Here is a 24443-nt window from a genome sequence, read left to right as displayed (position 1 = left end):
TGATGTTGGGAGAAAAACTTGAACTTGACACAGATTTCTGCTGAAGTGCACCAATTACACCTCAGAGAAAGGTAAGGAACTGTTCAAATTGATGACAGAAAGGAGGGGAAACAAGACCATATTGTTTACTGCTACACAGCTTTTTTCCCCTGTGTCTAAATGTCTACTTTTGCACACATTAATGAAAATTTTACAGAACAAGTTTCTACATTTGCAGTGCATTTCTGCCACTAAAATAGAAGCACATTATGTTTCGGCTTTACCATCAAAAAATAAAAAATTAAAAGTATTACCATGTTTTAATAATATTTATGTCAATTATCCATCTAGATTTATTTTTCTTCAATCTTTTCTATTTGATCAAACTGCTGTTTTCATACTACCAGTCTGATCATAAAATTGCTGCTTTACAGAAGAATATTTTTTGCTGACATAAATTATGGGATCAGAGATACCAATGCAGTTACAAAAAAGGGTGTGTGTGTGAGAGAGAGACAGAGAGAGAGAGAGAGAGAGTGTGGTGTGTGTGAGAGAGTGTATATATGAATGTGTGCATCCATCTTCAAGGAAAGGATAAAGAAATGTATGTATGAAACAAAATGCCACTTTCCAATGTAAGCCCTAGTAAAAGGCCTACATTGGAAAAATACTTCCTAGCATTTGTGAAATAAAATACAGCAAAGAATTTGAAAGCCATAGTGATTTTTATGAAGACTGTTATTCTATAAACCTAAACCCGGATTTATCTTTCAATTCATGTCTAACTACAATGAATATACTAACTACGACTTCATGATTTGACTCATGAAAATATATTTTAGAAATGTCTCCTTTTACGTACAGTGAGCAATTTGGTTCAGTACCCCAAGAGATGAAAAACTCATCTCAATTTACAACACAAAATAAATAATTCAGTTAAAACTGAAAGTGGTACCAATCCAGCAAACTACTGATGGAGAGGTTTGGCCTTCCATGAAGCCAGAACAACATAAAGTTTTCAATGGGGATTACTTGTTCAGACAAGTTACAAAGGTTAGAAAAATACCCAGATTAATTAGAAAATAGCTAATATTCTCGTCTTGTGGAAAATAAATATCAAGAATAAATATCTGTAGGAAGAGATAATACCGGTGGTATTTAAACTTTGAGCATTTTAAGCTTTGAACTTTACATGCTGATGTATGAAACAAACATTTAACAAAACAAGCAGTAATACAAGTCAAAACCTAACCAAAGGCCTCTATCAACTAAAAATTTGAAATTTCCCATGCAAGTCAGACACAACAACAAAAAAAGGAAAATTAAACCCAGAAAGCAAAAACCAATCAAGTCTGTTCCAACACTGAAGTCAATTTCCAAATCACATACAGAATCAAAAAGGGGAAAACACTCAGGTCTACAAATGGATAAGCAGTTCCAATACAATCCAGATCCCGACATTTTCCCACTCAGAAACAAATGCAGTGGAGCTTTTCCTGGGGAAAAAGGAAAAAAGCTCTCCAAACGAATTTTTTCAAGTGACATCTAGAAAGTGTGCCTCTTTCTGTCTCTTTCCCTGGCGCCTCATTGGAGGAAGGAGGGGGTTGTTTTTGTATTCTCCCCCACTGGAGCAAGACACAATCAGATGTTAGCTGGAGAAGAGAAACCACTTTTGACAACAGCAAATAAAAATAAAAGTGCCCTTCCTCCTCTGACAGGATGGGCACCCACCTCACACACCCCTCCCCACTCCAACCCCTCCTTCACTCCCCCCCCCCACCCCAGCACCACCCCCTCCTCACCCCGGAGCTCCACTGCGTATGTGGTTTGGTGCTACTGCTGCCCCGGAGTTAAAGTCAGAGCCAGAGGAAGGCAATGAAGCCCCAACAGACACACTTACCTTTCCTGCCCCCCACTTTTGAGTGCCTTCCCTGGAGCTGTGGAGGATGACACAAAGGGTAATAAAGGGGGGGGGGGAGTGGAGGAGGAGGCGGCGAAGGAGGAGGAGAGCTGGGGAAGTGGCTGCTCCTGGGTGTAGTGAGATGTCTCCAGCCAGGGCCAAGCAGCAGCAGCAGCAGTAGCAGCGGCAGCAGCAGCAGCAGCAGAGAAGGGTCTGTGTTGCTAAGAGGCTTTTGGTCTCTTTCTCTCCTCCTCTCACGGCCAGAGAGGAGGAGGGTGGAGGGGGCTCGGGAGGGAGGCTAGTGGAGGGGTGAGGGGGTAGGAGTCGTGGATGGGGGTTTTCGAAGAAGAAGAAACTCCTTCTTCTCTCTCAGGCTCAATCCCCCTCTCAGGTCTCAGGGCTGGAGGGTGGGGGAAGGAACTCAGCCGCCTTCCCCCCACCCCCCTCAATTCAAGGTTGAAGTGGGGTAAAATTAGTGTCCTGTCCCTTTAAAAATAGAAATAAAAGGTGCCCCCCCTCTGCCACTGCCTCTCTCTTCATCATCAGCTGCTGCTGCTGCTGGGGTCTCTCTGCTGGGGGGGGGAGGGGGGGTTCGGGTAGAAGAGACGGGAGGCACTCACTGCGCATGCCCCTCCCTGACGGGAGGCTGGTTGGTTGAAGACAGGAGGAGGGGGAGGGGAGGAAATGATACGGTTTCCCAGAAGGCTCCGAGGCACTTGCGACCCGGAAGACATTGTAGCAGGGGGTAGAGGGGCGGGGGCGGGGAGTAGGAGGAAGTCGCTACTCTTTAACACCCCCTGCCCCTCCTCTCTCCTAAGGGAAAGTGGAGGAACGGAAGTGGGCGGGGACGGAGACGCATGTAGGTCACGTGTTGGGGCGGGAATGGGGCGGGGTGAGAGACGCGGTGCGTGCGCGGGGAATGCCGGGAGTAGTGGTGTACCGTTGGTCGTAGCAGGTGAAGCTGAGCAGACTACGCTGCGAGCGGCGCCTGTGAAGCGATTCCTGTGGTCGTCAAATTCATACTCTGCCCTGCTAAGGGCGGACTTTTCTGTGAGAGGTAACATGGGGTAGGCTGGCCTCACAACGAAGGCCAAGGTCGCCAGGACGAAAGGGAATCGAAAAGAATGAGGACGGAAGGTTGCGGAGACTGGGAATGCGGGAAGAGGGCAGGCTCGTCTAGGCCAGGCAGGCCAGAAACCAGGCAGGCCCCTTCTGTCTCGTGGGCTTCCTGTGAGGCTGCCGACAAATCCCTGAAGTCTGCAGGGATTCCTCAAGAGAGTAGATCTCTGGTGGGGTGTTGACTGCACCCGGTCTTGGGGGGGAATTTGATGATCACGCTTCTAAAGAGAAATGGGATCAGAGATGACTCTGTTGACTGTTCAGCTCAGAGCAGGGGGAGAGAAAAGCTCCATGTGTGAATTTTGACAACTTCTGGCAATGGATGCATTACTTGCATTGGGTATTATGACCATCATTCCTTACTTTGCTATGCTCCCTGGAATTCTGGAGTGGTTTTGGGGAGGAGGGAGCAAGCTGAGAAGTCCTGAATGGAATTTGCCTCCCGTATCTTGGCGTTGTTGATGCAACACAACGCCTATGCTTGTTCTCAAAAAGGGATATGGGATTGTGTACTCCTTGATGTTGTACGGTTTATAGAGAAGGGACATAAAATTTTCCTTTTCTGTAGTGTACATTAGAGATTTTTAAATGGATATTTTAAGTTTCTTTGGTTACTAGTTTCGGATTTAGAGCCTTTGGTTTCTCAAATACCAACAATTTTTGCTGGAAATGTTTCCCTCATAAGATAATAATTCCAACTATTGAAGAATTCATGAATTTACATTAGTAAGGCTTTTTTAGTAAAATATCACCATTTCTTTTTCATATTCATTTCATACAATCTTAACTAGAACCATTGCGTTCTTTCAGTTACCTTTGGTAAAAGTACTTTGAAAGATTATCACCCTTTATGGTTTTTTTTAAGACCAATCATCTAAAATTCCTCATGTTTGTTGTATTGGTATTATTTAATTCTGTAATGAGTTCTTTAGGATACACTATCAAAGTTGCTACTTTTCTACATTTTACTTATGTTTTGGCAATGGACCGTATTTATACATCATTGCCTAGTGCTTCTTTCTCTGTGTGTAGTAGTCTTTTGTCAAAACGGAGTAAAAATTAGACTCCTGTGCCTTAAAATTTTGTTTGTATTGCAGCTAAACATTTACCACTTTATAAAAGAAAAAAAGTTATAGCAAAGTAATTTAAGTGCCTTCGGTAACAAATTTTTTTATGTTAAGATACTAAATATGCAAAAAATGGCACAAATCATAGGTATGCAGTATAATGAATAATTACTAAGTGAACCCTCTGGTGATCGCTACCAAAGTCAAGAACTAAAACATTCTTGGCACTGGAGACCTACTCCTCCCCCCCCCCCCATCCATTCCTGAATATTCTCCTGCTCACCACTTCCAGAGGTTAACACTTAACTGAATTTTTAGGTAATTATTTCCTATTTTTATTTCAAGTATTTTTTTTTAACCACCAATGTTGGCATTCCTACACGATGTAGATGAATTTTGCCTGTGTTTTACCTGTATGAAAAGAATTACAGGGGCGCCTGGATGGCTCAGTTGTTTAAGCGTCTGCCTTCGGCTCAGGTCATGATCCCAGGGTCCTGGAATCAAGCTCCGCATCGGGCTCCCTGCTCAGCGGGAAGCCTGCTTTTCCCTCTCCCACTCCCCCTGCTTGTGTTCCCTTTCTTGCTGTCTCTCTGTCAAATAAATAAATAAAATCTTTAAAAAAATTAGAAAAGAATTACACATTGTGTATGTTTCCTCTGTGGTCACCAATATTTTTTTAACCCTGTCAGTAGATTTAGCTGTAGTACATATTTTTTCATTTTTGTATGGTAATGTCTATAGTAAATGGTGTAGTAAGTTCTTTTATGAATAAACCACAATTTAATTACTCTAAGATTAATGGACATTTGGATTGTGCCCAGTTTTTAGCAGTTAAAAGCAATGCTACTATAGATGTTCTATGCATGTACTTTATGCACATAGCATGCATTTTTGGAGAGTGTAGATTATGCCAGCCTTTTCCAAAATAGATATATCAATTTACTCCTACCAGCAGTGTATGATACATAACTTTTTTCTAATGTCTCACCAACAGTTGATGTTTTTCATTTTTGCCAACGTGATGAATGTGGCTTTATGTTACTGTTTTAATTTACAGTGCTCTGGTTATTAATGACTTGGAGCATTTTGTAAAAAATTTATTGGCTATTTCAATTTCTTGTTTGAAATGTCTTTTCCTATTCACAATGTTTCTTTTGGGTTGTCGATGTTTTACTTAAAGATTAGACCAGTGTGGCAAATATTTTCTCTGTGCTTGGAGCATTTCTTGCATCCTCAGTGATTTTATCTTCATTTCATTCCTTACTGGCTTATATGCTATTAGCATTATTTTAAATCTATTTGTAATTTTAACTCAAAGGAAGAGGTTCTATACTTGTGCTACCCAATACTGTTAGCCCGCTTGTGGCTGGCCGTGGACCACTTGAAATGTGCTTAGTGTTGCTGAGGAACTGAATTTTTAGTTTTATGTAGTGTTAATTTAAATTTGAAAATTGATAACTTGATTCAGTTGTTGAAAAACCCTTAAGTATGTCTGGAACAACTTGGGTATGTAAATGTTCCTTTCAGCTTGAAACTATAAAAATAAAGATCAAGTATTTCTGATGACGATTTAGCATCTGAACTGTCATGTTCTGTAAATGTCAAATACCAGATTTCTAAGAGTATGAAACCAGTGTAAAATAATTCAGGTTTTTATTATTGCATGTTGAAACTATAATAAATTAATTTTACTTTTTTTTAATGTGGGTACTAGAAAATTTTAAATTATATATATATATGAGTGGTATTGTATTTCACTTGAACAGTACTGTTCTTAACATCAATGTTCAGTTACATATTCCTATTATTTTTACCATTTTCAGTCTTCATTAATTTTTCCATCTCTGAATTTTCTTTAAAGATCTTTTTATAGAATTTTTTTAAGATCTTTTAATATACTGTTTAGAATATCTTTACTACAGATGTACTGACGATCAGTTTCTTAATTTTTTGCTTACCTTACAGTGTCTTGTTTCATCTTCAATCTTGAAGAATGTTTTGGGTCTTTTAAATTGTAGATTGTGATTGTTTGTCGGAATCTTGAAGATAATGTTCCACTGTGGGTTTTTTGCTTTTTGATTTTTTTTTTTTGGCTTCCATTAGTGATTTTGAGAAGTCAGCTGTCAATCTAATACTTGCTGCTTTGAAAGAAATCTAAAAAAATGTTTTCTTTGTCTTAAGTTTTCTGCTACTTCTTTATGATGTTTTGTATAGAATTCTTTTTCCTGTTTTGGGTAAACTGAGATGCTTGAATCTCTGGGTCAGTGGGTTTTTAAGAAGTAAATCACCCCAATTCTTCCTGTTTGTAGCTACTTGCTAAAAAATTACAGTTGTGGCTTTTATTTTTATTATTCATAATTTGTTTTTGACTGATAATTTCAGTTTCTTAATTTTTTAAGGGTCTGCTTCTGCTGGTTCATGATTTTTTTCTTGTGTGCCTACATGCTAGTTATTGGATTTGAAAAATTAAGGATTTTTTAAGTCTTAGGATAATGGTATATTTTTCAAGAAGCCATGTTTTCCTAGGAAAGATGATTAAGCATGCTACCAGTCCCAAGTCACTTAGTTCATGTTCAAAACTTACTTGTTTTATATATATATGAATCTATAAAACATGTATTTATACACACACATACACATACACATGACATTAAGCAGGGCTACAAGTCATGAGTTGTATGAGTTCTATTTTACATCCGGTTCTCCCTGACCTGATGATTTTGCCTTTAGGATCTCAGCTTTAATTTGGGTGATGATTTATTTGCATCCCACTTTTGGTCGATCCTGTGTTTTGATTTTTTTCCCTCATAGCCCAGGAAATCTACCAGCAGCTCAGCCTTTCTTCTATTTTCTCAGCTTTTTCTTCTGGAAAGGTAAAAGGCCTCAGGAAGAAGTAACTGAGTATAGGGTTTATTTTTCTGGTTTACTTTCTAGATTTTGGTGTGCAATTTCATACTGCTTTATTTATTTGTGAAGAATTTTTTGTTGGTTTCAGCGGGATTGATCTGATCAGCCATTACCATAAATAGAACCCTTATCCTCTTTTTTTCCTTTTAAAAAATTTTTGAGAATTGATTTCAAGATCTTTCTACTTCCAACCAAACTTGTGTGTTTTAACTTAAGTCATACATTAGTTTAAAAAATTTTAAATCACATAAGGCTCTATAGCATAATAATCCAAGTTAATTAGAATTTATTTTTTTGAAGGTTTTTATGTATTTATTTTGGAGAGAGAGCACATGTGCATGCAAGTGGGGGGAGGGGCAGAGGGAGAGAGAGAGAGAGAGAGAGAGAGAGAAATTCAGGCATACTCCCTGCTTGTGGGGAGCCCTAGGCAGGGCTCAATCTAACAACCCTGAGATCATGACCTGAGCTGCAATCAAGAGTCAGACGCTTAACCACCTGAGCCATCCAGGCGCCCCCGCCCCCCACCAGGTTAGTTAAAATTTAGAAAATAGTTTCAAGCAGATTTTGAGTTAATAGTCTAAAATGTAAAAGAACACGTTCTTGAAATATTAACTACTTCTACATGGCTTATTAAAAACAGCTTACGTTTATTTATCACAAGTTTAATTCTCCAGAATGTGGCCCACCAGAGTTGTACCATGGTGGACTGAAATGGTTGGGCCTTTATCCCCACATCTTGCTAAGCCCCAGGAAGGGTGTGATGTTGGACAGGGTGGCTCTTAAAGCCCCCATTTCCCCATCTCTAGAGGTAAACACTTTTTAAACTTTTTTTGGCTGATTGTTTTGGTATTTAACTCCGTATTTCCAAGTACCATATGCTACCACTTGATTTTTCCATTTTAGTCATTATCTATCGGTTGACGTCCTCTATGGGTGGTGTAAATTTAGGCTTTTCCCCCAAATACCCAAGCCCTCCCCCCATCATTCCAGTGATACCTTAGTTTTTGGTAGATAAAGATTCTATGTTTGTATAGCTTCTCAATATTTATCAATTCAGTTCTAAAAAATCTGCATGTTGTCAGCATCTTCTCTCCATAGGTTCAGAAGTGTATGTGTGTGTATATATGTACATGTACACGTATATATACATATACGTGTATATGTGTATATATATATATTTTTTTTGCTTAGTTTAACCATCTTTGAGAAAATTTCTCCTAGAACATTCTGATCTCCAGTTTAGGGGCTGCTTGATATGGTTGCCCCTGCAACCTCTCTCTGTCTAATTATGGATCCTCTCCTAGATCCCATGTAATTCTTTGCTTGTGTTAATGTTTGCATCTCTGAATTTTCTTTGGGGATCTTTTTTCTTTTGTTTGAGTACATGCTTTAGAATTTCTTTAATATAGGTTATCATTAAAGAGTTAATTGTTATCTATTAAGGTTAATGTTATCCTCATTTTGTTTGGTCACAATCTCCAGTAGCTAAATGGCAAATGTTTTGAGGTGTTATGTACCTCTAAATGTTTTTAGATTACCCTAACTTAGTTTGAGTGTAGGATTCTAAGTTGGAAATGGTTTTCTTCAGAATTGTGAAGGAATCCTTAGTGTTTCATATAAAATCTGAAGTCATATTTTCAACAATTTGCATTTCACTTTTTTCTTCCCAGTGGAGCTCCTACACCCTTTTTGTTTGAAGCTTATAGAACGTTCTCTTTGTTGTACCTAGTGTTCTGAAATGTCACAGTGATGTGGAGTTATGAGTCTATAGGCATCCACTTTGCTGTGCATTTCATGGGTTATTTCTGTCTGGCAACTTGTAGTCCTTAGCTCTGAGAAAGTTTCTGATACTTCTACTGTAATTTCCTTGTGTTTTTGGTTCTGAAATTGCAATTAGACATTATATTTTTAGATTATTTCTTTTCTCACATATTTGATCGTTTGCCAGTCTTTTTGTTTTAGTTTCTTGAAAACTTACTTGATTTTTTAAACATTTGAGACTTTAATTTCTGTTGTTATGGTTTTAATTTCCAATACTTTTTTTGATCTCTGCATTTTTTAAATGGCATCCTGATATTTTCCTTTATGAATTTAATTAAAGTTACATTTTGAAATTTATTTCTCCCTGCTTACTCTCTTTTCTCCCAAGTTATCCTTTCTGTTAGGATGTTTTAAAGGCTTTCATCTTAGAGGCTTTCCTCAGCTATTGTGTGATCCTTTGTTGTGTGTTCAAATTTATGTAAAGGGCATTAAGAAGCTATTTCATGCTCTGTGAATTTGGCTGAGGCTTGCTAGATATTAATGGATCTCCCTGTGGAAAGATTTGGCCGGAGCATATTTGGTGGGGGAACCCTGATATCCACTTTTTTGGTGTTATTTGGAAGCCTTTTCTCTTGGGCTAACAAGAGCCCGGTGAAAACAATTTTCCAGTCTTTTGCGTCTTAAGTCAGTGGTTCTCAGCTGTGACACTATGCCCCCCCACGAGACATTTGGCAATGTCCAGAGACATACGTGATTATTAAGGGTGAAATGCTATTGAAAATTGGTGGATAGAGGCTGCAGTTGTTATTGAATATCCTATAATGCATAGGACAGTCACCCACAACAAAGAATTAGTTCAAAATGTCATTAATGTCTGTTATGAGAAACCTTGTGCATGGCATAAGCCTGGTTGCCAGTGCTTTGAGAACTAGGTCAAAACAGCACAAGAATCACAACATTTGATTTTGTTTTAAAATATTTTATTTATTTATTTACTTTAGTGGTGGAGAGAGTGAGCGAGCGGGGCAGTGGGAGGGGAGAGGGACAAGCAGACTCCACGCACAGAGCTCTACATGGGGCTCCTTCCCACGACCCTGAGATCATGACCTGAGCTGAAATCCAGAATCAGCCATTTAACCAGCTGAGCCACCCAGGCACCCCTGATTTTTTTTTATGATACCCTCATTTTCTGCTGTGCATGGTATTCCCCAATGTAGAGTTCTTCTGTGTTACTCTATAGAACCTTGTCTTCTGTTGGAGTGGGATAGAGGCCTCCATTTAATTTTAACTATTTCAGCACTTCAGTTTTTTGAAGATGAATTTTAGCCCAAATTAAAATACTGGTGGTTATTAAGTGACCTTGTTGTTATGTGTTTATCTTATCTGAACAGGATTGGCCGATGAGACTATGTTTTATGAAATGCTTAAATTGGAAAATGAGATATAAGTTGAACATTATAAATTAGGAGGTAGGGGCGCCTGGGTGGCTCAGTTGGTTAATCGACTGCCTTCGGCTCAGGTCATGATCCTGGAGTCCCGGGATCGAGTCCCACATCGGGCTCCCTGCTGAGCAGGGAGTCTGCTTCTCCCTCTGAACCTCTTGCCTCTCATGCTCTCTATCTCTCATTCTCTCTCTCTCTCAAATAAATAAATAAAATCTTTAAAAAAAAATAAATTAGGAGGTAGATGAAACCTGGAATTGACAGTTTTTCCCCTTCTATTTCAGTCTTATTCCCCCTCTTCACTCCACATCCTTTCCTAGGTGCTTATCCTCAAAGAAGCATCTCTTGGGGTTGCTAGTTTTTCCTCTCTTTTTCCCCTTAATATCACATCCTTTTCTCAATGTCCCTTCTCATCTTCAGTAAAAACACAATAAAATCTTAGATATTTTACTGCTTCTTTGATTAACATGGCAATGAAATGCCTGTGAAGTTTTGACCAAAAGATTGAGATCAGATTTGACAATATTAAAGGTCTAAGTGTGTTAGCTTTTCTTTTGGTGCACATGTACATTTTCACTTTCTCCCATATGCTTTCATCTGGACACCATTATAAGAATATACATTTTTAATATAGATGACCTAGAAATGTCAACTTATATTGTTTTCTTAAAATAATCACTTCTAGGTTTGTGTATGTCTTAGTTACTTTACAATGATTAAAAACCAAAAATATTTCCTCTAAAAGCTGTGTTGGAACTAATAGCCATTAGACCTCTGTTGTTTGAATCATGTCTAATGTGATATATATAGCACCACTCTGATTGATGGTGGGCATCATGTATTAAAAATTTATATTGAAACAAATTTTGTATGTGACATGTTTAGAAGCTAAAATACAATGTTTAGTGTCACAGCACTGATAACTTTATATAGTCAAATTATATATTAGTTATGTTCCTGAATAGTGCCATGATCAGTGTTGACAAGAATGAATAAAATACAAAGATTTTTCTTATTTTCATATATAAGTATTCTTACTTTCATATGTAAATATTCTATTCTTCTGATTAAGAACAAAAACAAACAGATGAATTAGTTTTAAAATATTTTTAAAGTAGTTAATATTTTCTTTGAATTACCATTATTGTTTTGCAAACATTCTCATAGGGTCATATTCTCCCAAAGCAGATTTTGCCCATATATTGTATTTTACAGAGATTTTTACTTCATTTTATAGGTTGCTTGTTTTACTGACTTGAAAGTGACTGCCTTTTGTACTTAACATTTCATTTTCACAAATCTTCCATAAGTTTGTGTTCCCACCTGGATTTTTCACAAATTGTCATTAAAAAGAGTAAAGAGTTTTTGGGTCTATATTTTCCCATGTGTTTTGGGATCACCATAGTTGACAGCAGAGAAAAGTGAAGATTGTGACTTTGCACTTTGCTCCATCCTTTTTTTTTTTTTTCCCATTTTGGATTTTTAAGTTAATGGACTCATTTTTTAGAGCAATTTTAGGTTTTACAGAAAAATTGATGTGATAATACAACAAATTCCCATATATTCCTACTGGCCTAGCTCCGCTACTGTTAACCTAGTTTACCTTATTGTTAACATCTTTCCTGGAGTGGTATATTTATTGCAGTTGATAAACCAGTATTGATACATTATCATTAAGGAGAATTCATAGTTCTTTGTATGTTTTGGATACCAGTCTTTTATCATATATGTGTTTTGCAAATATTTTTTTCTGTCTGTGGCTTGTCTTCTCTTAACAGTGTCTTATGCAGGGCAAAAGTTTTTAATTTAAATAAAATTCAGTTTATCAGTGTTTTCTTTCCTGGATTGTGCTTTTGATGTTGTATCTAAAAATTCATTGCCAGGGACACCTGAGTGGCTCAGTCAGTTAAGCTTCTGATTCAATTTCAGCTCAGGTCTTGATCTCAAGGTCATGAGTTCAAGCCCCGCACTGGAGCCCAGCCTGGAGCCTACTTAAAAAAAGAATAAAAAAAATCATTGCCAAACCCAAAGTAACATAGATTTTTTCCCCCTATATTCCTTTTAAGAAGTTACACAGCTTTACACTTAATGTATAGGTCTATTATCCATTTAGTGTTAATTTTTGTGAAAGTTTTAAGTTCTTTGTCAACTCAGTTTTTTGCCCACATATCTTCACTTGTTCCACTACCATTAGACTTTATTTGTTGAATTATCATTTCTTCTTTGTCAAAGATATTTATGTGCGTCTATATCTGGCTCTGGCTTTCTATTATGTTCCATTTATTTATTTTTCTGTTCTTTCACCATTGCCACACTATGCATTTGACCCTTGAACAACCCAGGTTGCAACCCCCTGTACAGTTCAAAATGAGTGTATAACCTTTAATCTGCCCCCCCTACTGATAGCCTACTGTTGACTGGAAACCTTACCTATAACATAAGCAGTTGCTAACATATATTTTGTAATATATGCTGTATTCTTTAATCTAGAGAAAAGAAAGCGTTATTAAGAATATCATAAGGAAGAAAAAATACATTTACAGTACTGTACTGTATATATTTAAAAAAAGTGTATAAATGGACCCACACAGTTCAAACTCTTGTTCAAAGGTCACTTGTATAGATTAGCCTAGCTTTATAGTAAGTATTGTAGTGGGGTAGTTTCCAACCTCAAACTTTGTTCTGGTTCAATATTGTGTTGGCTCTTGAGTGTCTTTTTCCTTTCCATGTAAACCTGAAATCAGTTTATCATATCCACAGAATAACTTTAGGATTTTGATTTGGATTTCATTGAGTTTATAGATCAAGTTTGTAAGAACTGACATAATACTGAGTCTTCTTATGCATGTGAATGGAATATCTGTGCATTTATTTAGATCCTCTTTGATTTTCTTTTATCAGAGTTTTAGAGTTTTCCTTATGTAGATCTTGTATGTTGTTAGATTTTTATGTAAGTTTTTTGTGGGGGTTTTCTTTTTTGGTACTAATATAAATGGTACTGTGTTTTTAATTTCAAATTCCAGTGTATTATTGGTGTGTAAGAAAGCAGTGACATTGGTATATTAACTTTGTATCTTGCAGCTTTGCTTCAATAGTTTGTGTGTATGTATTCTTTGGGATTTTCTACATACATGATCTTGTCATCTGCAAACAGTTTTCTTTCTCCCTATCTGTATACCTTTTATTTCCTTTTCTTGTCTTACTGCATTAGCTAAGGTTTCAAGTAACATTTTGAATACCAGTGGTGATCCTTGTTCTTGATCTGATTGGGAAAGCATGTAGTTTCTCACTATTAAAAGTGGTGTTAACTGTAGATTTTTTTTTTAGATGTTTTTTCCATTGAAGAAGTTCCCTTCTATTCCTAGTGTTTTTGTTTTTGTTTTTGTTTTTTTTGTTTTTGAGAGAGACAGATACCGTGCACAAGCGTGCATGGCATGCACGAGCAGAGAGGGATGGCGTGCACAAGCAGAGAGAGGGGCAGAGGAAGAGGGAGAGAGAGAATCTTCAGCAGGCTTCACTTCCAGCCTAAAGCCAGATGCTGGGCTCAGTCTCATAACCCTGAGATCATGACCTGAGCTGAAATCAAGAGTTGGTTGCTTACCTGACTGAGCCATCCAGGTGTCCCAATTCCTAGTGTAGTTTTGAATGGGTTTTAGATTTTGTGAAATGTTTTTTCTGCATCTCTTGATAAAGTGTTATTCTTTTATCTTGTTGCTGTTAATGGATTATATCACTTGCTTTAGGAATGGTCAATGAGCCTTGCATACCTGGAATGAATCCCACTTATTTTTTTGTGTATAATTATTTTTATATATTGTTTGATTGAATTTGTTAATTTTTTGTTGAGAATTCTTGCATCTGTATTTATAAAAGATAATGGTATATAGTTTTCCTTTCTTGTAATGTCATTGTCTGGTTTTCTTATTAGGGTAATGCTTAGCTCATACAATGAATTAGAATGTATTCCTTCATCCTTATTTCCTGAAAGAGACTTGGTATCATTTGTAAAGAATCGATATATCTTCCTTAAATGTTTGGTAGAGTTTACCAGTGGACCTATCTGGGCCTGATGATTTCTGTTTTGGAAGGTTATTTACTGATTCACTTTCTTTAATACATATAAATGTATTCAGATTATCTGTTTTTTTTCTTGTATATATTTTGTTACATTGTATCTTTCAACGAATAGGTTCATTTCATCATGGTATCAAATTTGTGGGCATAGTTCATAATTTTCTCTTATCATCTTCATGTTTATAGGGTCAGTACTGATGGTGTTGCTTTCATTTCTGATATTAGTCATTTGTGTCTTTGTAAAATCTTTTGTTCTTAGCCTGGCAAGATGTTAATAAATTTTAAATTTAAACTGGGCCAGGTACATTGTTGATTTTCCTGATTGATTTGTACTCTAATTTGTATTATTTCTTTTTCATAGTTTGGGTTGAATTTGCTTTTCTTTTTCTAGTTTCCTAAGGTAGAAACTTAGATTACTGATTTTTTTAGGTGTTTTTTCTATTCTAATATGTGTTCAGTGCTATAAGATGTCCTCTAAGGACTGCTTTTGCTGCATCTCTTATATTTGGTTGAGTTCTATATGCATTTTCATTTCCTTCCCAGTTTTTATTTTTCTTGATTTTTCTTCTTTGGCCCATGTGTTATTTAGAAGTGTGTTGTTTAGTCTCTGTGTTATGGGATTTTCTTGGTATCTTTCTATTATTTGTTTCTAGTTTAATTTCATCATGCTGTTAGAGCATACTTTATATGATTTCTATTCTTTCAAATGTGAGGTGTATTTTATGGCTCAGAATGTGGTCTTCATTGGTGAATGTGCCATGTGAGCTTGAGAGGAATGTGTATTCTGTTCTTGTTGAATGCAGTATTCTATAAATACCAATTAGATCCATTAGACTGATGGTCCTGTCCAATTCAGGCGTGTCTTTCCTGATTTTCTATCGATTACCAATAGAGGGATATTGATGTCTCCAAGTATGAGAGTAATTCATCAATTTCTTCTTGCATTTCTATCACTTTTTTATTTTGTGTGTTTTGACTCTCTGTTAGGCATGCACACATTAAGTATTGTTATATCTTGTGGGAGAATTAACTCCTTTATCCTTTACCCTTTATTTTTGATATGTCTGCCTGCTTTGAAATTTGTTCTGTCCAAAATTAGTGTAGCTTCTTCAGCTTTCTTTTGATTAGTGTATATCTTTATCTGTCTCTGTATTTTCATCTGTTTTGTTATATTTAAAGTAGGTTTCTTGGAGACTACATATAATTGGGTCTTTTTTTTTTACCCACTCTGACAGTCTCTTTTTGTTGTATTTACTTTGACCAGTGATATTTAAAGTCCTTACTGACATGGTTGGATTAATAGCTACCAGATTTATTGCTGTTTTCCCTTTGTTGCCCTTGTTCTTTGTTTCTTTTTTTGTCCTCCACTCTTTTTCTGCCTTCTCTTGTTTTGAGCATTTTACATCATTCAGGGCTTTTCTCTCTCTCTTTCTCTCCTCAGGCTAAAAATTATACTTTTTTATTTCTCTCAGTGGTTGTTGTAGAGTTTGCAGTGTACATGTATGAGCAATCCAAACCCATTTTCAAAAAGCACTACACCATTTAATGGTTAGTACAAGTACCATGTAACAGGGTATTTGTAATTTCTTACTCCTATTCCTTATGACATTTTTTTCTTAGTCATTTCTATACTGTTAAGCATATCAAAATATTCTTTATTTCTCTTTTAGTGTTTTTTTATTTTTGGTATTTCCTTTTGATTCGTTCTTAGAAATTTTACTTTGCTTAAAATGTCCATCTGTAATTGCAGGTTACCTGCTTCTTCCATTAAAGTCCTTAACATATTAGTCATAGTTGTTTTATACTCCCAGTCTGTTAATTCTAAAATCTTTGTCACGTCTGAGTCTCATTCTGTCTCTTCAAGCCATGTTTTTTTTTTCCTTTTAGTATGTCTTGTAACATTATGTTGAAAACCAGAAGTGATGTACTGTATATAAAGAACTGAGGTAAATGGGAGATTTTTGTGTTTATTCAGCTTAAAGTTAGGCCATGTTTATTTTCTGTACCCATAGGTGTCAGAAGCTAAAATTTCCTCGTGTGTTTTTGTTTTTGTTTCTATCGTTTTCTTTGGAATTCCCTAGAGATTTCATAAACAGGATCTGAGAATTGTTCTTTTCACTTGTAAACCGCTGCTTTAATACAGGAGCCCTGTTAATGTGGTAGTAAGATGTTGGGGGAAGGGAAGCATTATAAATTCCAATAATTATGTCTCAGTTTTGTTTTGTGTGTTAGAGAGTCTGTGCCCCTGGACTATGACCTTTACAGGTACTTCTCAGCTTCCCCCCACCATAGATACACATTACCCCTTTTAGGTGAGTCAGGAAGGCAAGAAGGGGCTGGAGTTGGGTATTTCCCTTCCCCAGGTCAGTTTGACTCTGGTGAAATAACCTGCTTTGTGGGCAAGCCTTGTTAAGGAGAACAGAATGCTCTAGATGTATTTCAGTTTGACTGTTTTTCCCTTATCCCTGTTGAAACAGGAGGGAATTTTTTTTTGATCCTTGTTACAAACCTAGTAGGGTTCCTGGAGGTAAAACTCAGAAAAGTGTGGAGTCTTCTCTAAGACTGGGCCCTCCTGGAGTTTTTAACTCTTAATCAACATTGAGCCTCCAGCAATTTGTCTGTTGCATTTTAAGTTTTCGTGCTTTGAAACTGCCTCCAGTGCAGTATCTGTTCCTGGGCTTCTCCAATAGGCTGTGATTCTATGTGCCTTTGTATGTCTAATATTGGAAGAAACAGTTTGCCCTATGACCTTATTCTTACAGATCTAAGAAGAGTTGTTTTTTCAGTTCATTCAGGTTTTTTCTTGCTGTGAGGACAGGAGTTTCAACCTCCAAGCTCCTGAAATGCTGGACAGAAAGCCTTGATCCTTTTTGAACAAACGTCCTGTTTTTGTTGTTGATTTTAAAATTAAATTAGTCAAGATTATAGTTGAAGAGTAATTCTCTTTCATTGTGTGTGTATCATAACATAGCTTCCTACCACTGGATATTTAATTTTCCTTTTTATAATCAAAGATACATTAAACATTTTTATAGCTGGACGTTTGTGTATGTCTGAAACTATTTCTTTTGAGTAAATTCCTGGAAGTGGAATTGCAGGATTGAAGTCTGTATAAAATTGAGCTTTCTAATAGTATGTGTTTGTACTGTCATTCTGTGTTGCTTCCATTATCCACAACCTCACCAATACAGAGTATTGTCTTAACTCAGGCATTTTAATTTTGTATGCCAAAAATGATATCATTTGATCTTTTTAAATTTAGTTTGAATGAGAAAGAACTACATTTTAAAGATGAAATTTACTTTGTTCTCTTCCTAAGTTTTTTTTTGTTCAAGTATAATTAACATATAGTTACTACTTTCAGGTGTATAACATGATTCAGCACTGTACCTTTCTCATTGCTCATCAAGATAAGTATAGTCTTAATCTCTGTTATTTTACCCATTCCCCCAACCCACCTACTCTCTGGCAACCACCAGTTTGTTCTCTGTACTTGAGTTTGGTTTTTTGTCTCTTTTTTTCTTTGTTTTGTTTCCTAAATTCCACATATGAGTGAGGTCTTAATAGTATTTGTCTTTTTCTGATTGACTTAATTTCACTTAGTGTTATATCTTCTAGGTTCATCCACGTTGCTGCAAATGACAAAATCTCACTTTTTCTTCATGGCTGAGTGATGTTCCATTATATATGTATATATATTCCCATTTATATGTCCACCACATCTTCTTTATCCATTCGTCTGTGGATGGACCGTTGGATTGCTTCCATATCTCGGCTATTGTAAATAATGCTGCAGTAAACATAGGGATGCATATATCTTTTTAAATTAGAGGTTTTGTATTTGGGTCAATACCTAGTTGTGCAATTACTGGATCATTTGGTAATTGTATTTTTAATTGTTTGAAGAACCTCGATACTGTTTCCACAGTGGCTGCTCCAGTTTGCATTTCCACCAGCAGTGCATGAGGGTTCCTTTTTCTCCATAACTTCTCCAATACTTGTTGTTTCTTGTGTTCTTGATTTTAGCCATTTTGACAGGTATAAAGTGAGAACTCATTGTGATTTTAATTTGCATTTCCCTGATGATTAGTGATACTGAGCATCTTTTCAGTGTTTGTTGGCCATTTGAATGTCTTTGGAAAAATGACTACTCAGGTCCTCTGCCTACTTTTTAGATTGGATTGTGTTTTTTTGGTGTTGAGTTGTGTAAGTTCTTTATATATTTTGAATATTAATCCTTCATCAGATACATCATTTGTAAATATCTTTTCCCATTTAGTAGGTTGTTTAATTTTGTTGATGGTTTTCTTTGCTGTGCAAAAGCTTTTTATTTTGGTGTAATCCCACTAGTTTAATTTTGCTTTTGTTTCCCTTGCCAGAGGAGACATGTCTAGAAAAATGTTTCTATGGCCAATGTGAAAGAAATTACTGCCTGCGTTTCCTCCTAGGAATTTTATGCTTTCAGGTCTCCCATTTAGATCTTTAATCCATTTTGATCTTATTTTTGTATATTGGTGTAAAAATGTGATCCAGTTTCATTCTTTTGCGTGTAGCTGTCCAGTTTTCCCAGCACTATTTGTTGAAGAGACTGTCTTTTCCCCATGGTATACTCTTGCTTCCTTTGTCATAGATTAATTCACTCTAAAAGAATAGGTTTATTTCTAGACTTTCTATTTTGTTCTGTTGATCTTTTGTCTTTGTGCAGTATTGTTGTGGATTACTGCAGCTTTGTAGTATACCTTGAAATCTGGGAATGTAATATCTCCAGCTTTGTTGTTCTTTTCTCAAAGTTGATTTGGCTATTCAGGATCTTTTTGTGATTTCCTACAAATTTTAGTATTAGTTCTAGTTTTGTGAACAATGCTATTGGTATTTTGATAGGGATTTTCAATCTGTAGAGTGCTTTGGGTAGTATGCACACTTTAACAATATTAGTTCTTCCAGTTTGTGAGCATGAAATATCTTTTAATTTGTGTTGTCTTCAGTTTCTTTCATCAGTATGTTATGGTTTTCATCATAACACACTTTAACTTTATTCCCAGGTATTTTATTTATCCTGGTGTTTGTAAATAGGATTGTTTTCCTAATTTCTCTTTCTGCTGCTTCATTATTAGTGTATAGAAATGCAACAGATTTTTGTATGTTGATTTTGTATTTTCTCACTTCACTGGATTCATTTATCAGTTCCAGTTTGGTGGAGTCTTTAGGGTTTTCTATATGTAATACCATGTCATGTGCAAATAGTGAAAGTTTTACTTCTTTAACAATTTGGATACCTTTTATTTATTTTCCTCATCTGAAATCGTGAAAGTTTTACTTCTTTAACAATTTGGATACCTTTTATTTATTTTCCTCATCTGAAATCATGAAAGTTTTACTTCTTTAACAATTTGGATACCTTTTTATTTATTTTCCTTATCTGATTACTGTGGCTAGGACTTCCAGCACTATGTTGAATAAGATTGGTGAAAGTGGACTTCCTTGTCTTGTTCCTGACCTTAGAGAGGGAGGGCTCTCAGTTTTTCCCCATTGAGTATATTAGGTGTGGGTTTTTCATATATGGCTTTTATTATGTTGAGATGTGTTAAATTAAAACCTATTTTGTTAAGAGTTTTTGTCATTACTAGATGTGGTACTTTGTTAAGTGCTTTCTCTGCATCTACTGAGATGATCATATGGTTTATATCCTTTCTCTTGTCAATATGAAGTATTATGTTGATTGATTTGCAAATACTGAACCACTCTTGCATCCCTGAAATAAATCCCACCTGGTCATGGTGAATGATTTTTTTTTTTTAATGTATTGTTGGATTTGTTTTGCTATTATTTTGTTGAGGTTTTTTGTTACTGTGTCCATCGGAGAGATCAACTTGTAATTTTCTTTTTTTTGTAGTGCCTTTATTTGGTTATTCTTCTCCTTTTTGGAATAGTTTGAGAAAAATAGTATTAAGCCTTCTTTAAATGTTTGGTATGATTCACCTCTGAAGTGATCTCTTGGACTTTTTTTTGTTGTTGTTTAAGAATTTATTTATTTACTTTAGAGAGAGAGAGAGCACATGCATGCAAGCAGGAGGAGGGGCAGAGGGAGAGAGAATCCCAACCAACTCTGCCCTTGAGTGGGGAGCCTGACACAGGGCTCCATCTCATGACCCTGAGCTCATGACCTGAGTCAAAACCAAGAGTTTGATGCTCCATCGACTGAGCCATCCAGGCGTGTGTCCCTGGGTTTGGACTTTTGTTGGGATTTTTTTTGGTTAGTAATTCAATTTCATTGTTGGTAATTGATCTGTTTAGATTGTCTTTCTTCCTGATTCAGTTTTGGTAGATTATATGTTTCTAGGAATTTATCCATTTCTTTTAGGTAGTCTAATTTGTTGGTATATAATTTTCCATAATCTTTTATAATCCTTTGTATATCTGTGATGTCAGTTATTCTTCATTTCTGATTTTGAGTCTTCTCCTTTTTTTGATGAGTCTGGCTAAAGGTTTGTCATTATTATTGATCTTTTCAAAGAACCACCTCCTGGCTTCATTGATCTGTTCTATTGTGTTTTTAGTCTCTATTTCCATTATTCAACTCTAATCTTTATTATTTCTTTCCTTCTACTGACTTTGGGCTTTGTTCATTCTTCATCTAGCTCTTTTAGGTCTCAGGTTAGATTGCTTAAGATTTTTCTTGCTTCTTGAGATAGGCCTTTATTGTTATAACTTCCCTCTTAGAACAGTTTGCTGCATCCTAAAGGTGTGGATGTTGTGTTTTCAATTTCATTTCTCTCCATGTATTATTTTTCTCTTTGATTTCTTGGTTTACCCATTCATTGTTTAGTAGCATGTTATTTTGCCTCCATGTATTTGTATTCTCAAGATTTTTTCTTCTGATTTCTTTTTCATATTGTTGTGGTTGGAAAAGATGCATGATATGATTTTAATCTTTGAATTGAGACTTGTTTTGTAGCCTAACATGTGATCTGTTTTGGAGAAAAGTCCATATGCACTTGAAAATAATGTGTATTCTGCTGGTTTTGATTGGAGTGTTCTGTATATATCTGTGAGGTCCATCTAGTCTTAGTCCTGTTAATTTCTTCTTCGTGTCTGTTATTAGTTTATGTACTTAGATCCTCCTGTATTGGGTGCCTAAATATTTACAATTATTATATTCTCTTGTTGGATTGTTCCTTTTATCATTATCTAAGTGAATTTGTATTAACTTTAGAATAACACTTAATAATTTTCCCATTTATGGTAGTTAATAAGGCAGTGGGATGTTAAATAATGGAACTTTTTAGTTCACTATATTAATACAGATACAGGGTGCCACAGTCAGTCACTGAAATAAGAGCTCATTACAGATTCTTGACAAAATAATCTCTGATTAAGAAATATGTATATTTTCATCAATAAACATTTGTAGTTTAACAAAGTGTATGTAAACACATTGTTTCAATGGTTAAAACGGGGTACTAAATCTTAGCATTTTGCAGATTGAAGGAATCTTGCAGTTTAACTTTTTTTATGTTGAAGAAAAGTAGAGTTTAAACTCCTTTAATATATAGGAACCACATAAAATTGTACTAGTGGGATTTTTGTTGTTGTTACCTGATTTCTCTAGAATAATATTAGTTATTAGTAGTAATAGCAGATATATTGTTCATGGTTTTATTTGTAACACTATGGTGGGTTTTTGAGACCTATCCTATTATAAATTAAAGAACCAGATTTTTAGCTTTCTAAAAGATACTATATTTTATTAGGCTTTTATCTAGTAAATATTTGATCCAGAATCCTTGATTCTGTTTATGAATTCTGTGTGAGCCATATATCTCTAATGATTTTTTTTTTTTTTGCCCTTTGTCTGGTTTTATTAACAAAGGTTATATCAGGTACATAGAATAAAGTCCAAAGGCTTGTATTTTTTTTTCTATATATTGGAATTGTTTAAATCCCTTTCAACTTCTTTTTTGAATGTTTGGTTAAAAATTAAATTTCAAAACTCCTTGGTGCTATGGTTATTTTTTGGTATATTTTTGAGCACACTTCCCATTTCTTTTGTGATCACTGGTTTTTTTTTTTTTAAACGTTTTCTGCCTTTACTTTTCTTACTGTTTGTCTTATTAATAATTATTTTGTCATTTTTCTACTTTTAGTTTTCATCATACACGATTTCATTTTAATTCTGTTTTTAGTTTTCTTTTTTTTTTAAAGATTTTATTTATTTATTTATTTGAGAGAGAGAGAATGAGAGAGAGAGAGAGAGAGAGAGCATGAGAGGGAAGAGGGTCAGAGGGAGAAGCAGACTCCCTGCCGAGCAGGGAGCCCGATGTGGGACTCGATCCCGGGACTCCAGGATCATGACCTGAGCCGAAGGCAGTCGCTTAACCAACTGAACCACCCAGGTGCCCCTGTTTTTAGTTTTCTAAGTTACATGTTACAGATTGCATATTTAATTTCTTTAATAATAAATTTGTAAGTTTGTTTAATACCAAGTAGTTCTGTACCCAATTCCAGCAAAAGTGTTGGAGGGAGTGTTCCCCACACCACTACCACCATGCAATTCTCAGACAGTAGCTGGATGTCCTACAGTTCACCTGAATTCTGACATTGTTTACCTGAAGATTGCATCAGATGCCACAGGTTAAGGGCTCAGTCCTACAAACCTCCCCTGCTCTCACCACTTCAGGTGCCAGTTCACAGGTCGGAGTTGTCACCTGTTCTTCTGACCATCCTGCTGTAGATCAGAGGTTCCAACAATCCCCTCCTTTTGAGTGCTTCACAAAATGCAGGGAATCATTTTACTTATTAGAGTACCACTTTATTATAAAAGGATATATATAACTTAGAAGCAGCCAGATGGAAGAGATATATAGGGCAAGGAATGTTGGAAGGGGTATAGAATTTCATGTCTTCTCCGAGTATGCCACTCTCCCTAAATCTCCATGTGTTCACCAATCCAGAAATTCTTTGAAATTCGTACTTTTGGGATTTTTGTGGAAGCTTTATCACGTAGGCATGATCTATCATCATCTCCATTTCCAGTTCTTCTCCCTTCTCAAGAGAATGGGATTGGGGCTGAAAATTCTAAGCTTCTAATCATAGCTTACTCTTCTGGTAACCAGCCCTTATCCAGGACCTATCCAAGAGTCCGCTAAAAGTTGCCTCATTAGAACAAAAGACACTCCTATCAACCAGGAAATTACAAGGATTTCAGGAGCCCTATGTAGCAACTAGAGTCAGAAATCAAATATTTGAACAAAAAGTTCATCTGGTGCTCTTCACACTGAGGAAATCAGGAGTAATATGTGCCAGGAACCAGGGCTAGAGACTAATCTCACAAATATTCCTAAATTTTCCTCTAAATTTTACTTTGGTCCCATTCTCTTGATTTTGTGATTTTTTTTTCTTTACGGTAGAGAAAATTTACAATATTTATGATTAATTCTCAACATTAATAATTGGATTATCAGTACTATTAGTGGGTGTGTTTTTTTAATATAATTTTAAAGCAGGATGTATTGGTTATCTCTTGCCATGTAGAAAACTGTTCCAGAACAGTTGCAACCAGTAGGGGTTTAAAATAGCAAGCATTTATTTTTTCACAGGGTTTCTGTGGGTCATGAATTCAGGAGCAGCTTAGATGAGATGGTTGTGGTTCTTCGGCTCTCATGAGGTTATAGTCAAGATGTTAATTGGGTCCCAGTCATTTGAAAGCTTGACAGGAGCTGGAGAAGCTGCATCTAAAATAGTTTACTCAGGTGGTTGGCAAGTTACTACTGACTCTTGGTAAGAGGCCTCAGTTCCTTACCACATGGACCTCTTCATAGAGTTTACTGACTGTCTTCATTACATGCAGGTGGCTTCCCTCAGAACAGGTGGTCTCAGTGAAATCAAGGCCTATCCTCAGAAGTCACACTCCATTACTTTCACAACATCCTCTTGTTTACACTGGCCAGCTCTGTAACGTGGTAGGGGATTACTTAAAGATATAAATACTAGAAGGTAAGAACCACTGAGGGCCATTTTGGAAGCTAATTAAAATAAAGTGGGATTACCAAGTTTTCTTTTAGGATGTAAGGAAAACCTTGAATTTTGAGTATGAGACCTCCTCTTATTAGTGCCAGAAAGTTACCTGGGGTACCATTTCCCCTTCTCAAGCCTCAGTGCCTATTCCAGGTGTCTTCAGAAGAAGCTGTCCCTTTA

General features: G+C 36.1%; 1 protein-coding gene across 1 annotated transcript in view; it reads left to right on the top strand.

Annotated features, from left to right (window-relative positions):
• Nucleotides 1–2803: 2803 nt before the first annotated feature.
• The window catches only part of ORC4 (origin recognition complex subunit 4), a 98045-nt gene continuing 76405 nt past the window's right edge, over nucleotides 2804–24443 (top strand). Inside the window, 1 exon segment of the mRNA XM_035726518.1 lies at nucleotides 2804–2936. The gene's annotated coding sequence lies outside the window, so the exon portion shown is untranslated.

The sequence above is a fragment of the Zalophus californianus genome, chromosome 3 (genome assembly GCF_009762305.2).
Source record: "Zalophus californianus isolate mZalCal1 chromosome 3, mZalCal1.pri.v2, whole genome shotgun sequence".
NCBI lineage: Eukaryota > Metazoa > Chordata > Mammalia > Carnivora > Otariidae > Zalophus > Zalophus californianus.
The sequence above is the reverse complement of the archived record's forward strand: the minus strand, read 5'-3'. Positions and strand labels throughout refer to the sequence as shown.